The sequence below is a fragment of the Bison bison genome, unplaced genomic scaffold (assembly GCF_000754665.1).
Source record: "Bison bison bison isolate TAMUID 2011002044 unplaced genomic scaffold, Bison_UMD1.0 scf7180017864163, whole genome shotgun sequence".
In the NCBI taxonomy this organism is placed as follows: Eukaryota; Metazoa; Chordata; class Mammalia; order Artiodactyla; family Bovidae; genus Bison; species Bison bison.
Window position 1 is genome coordinate 9504594 of NW_011494735.1, and position 468 is coordinate 9505061.

Sequence of the window (468 nt, forward strand, 5' to 3'; positions counted from 1 at the left end):
AAGAGAAACACTGTATGATTCCACTTTAAGGTACGTGGAATAGTCAAAATCGTAGAAACAGAAAGTAGAGCGGTGGTTGCCAGGACCTGGAACAAGGCAAAAAGGGAGAGTCGTTGTTAAATGGGTATAGAGTTTCAGTTCTTCTACAAGATGGAAAAACCTATGGAAACGGATAGTGATGATGGTTGTAAAACATTATAATTGTATATAATACCATTGAACTGTACACTTGGCAATCTTAAAGATGGTAAATTTTGTTATGTGTACTTCAGCACAATAAAAAGACTTAAATATAATAACCAAAAAATAACATATAAATAAATAAAGTCTAACTCTTTAAGATCTGTCCACATACATTCCCAACACGACATATGATTACTCTCAAATTATGGAAATGATTGTGTGTTAAAATATTTAAATTTAACCCTATTATTAACTAGTAAGGAATGAAAAATGAATTAGAGATTA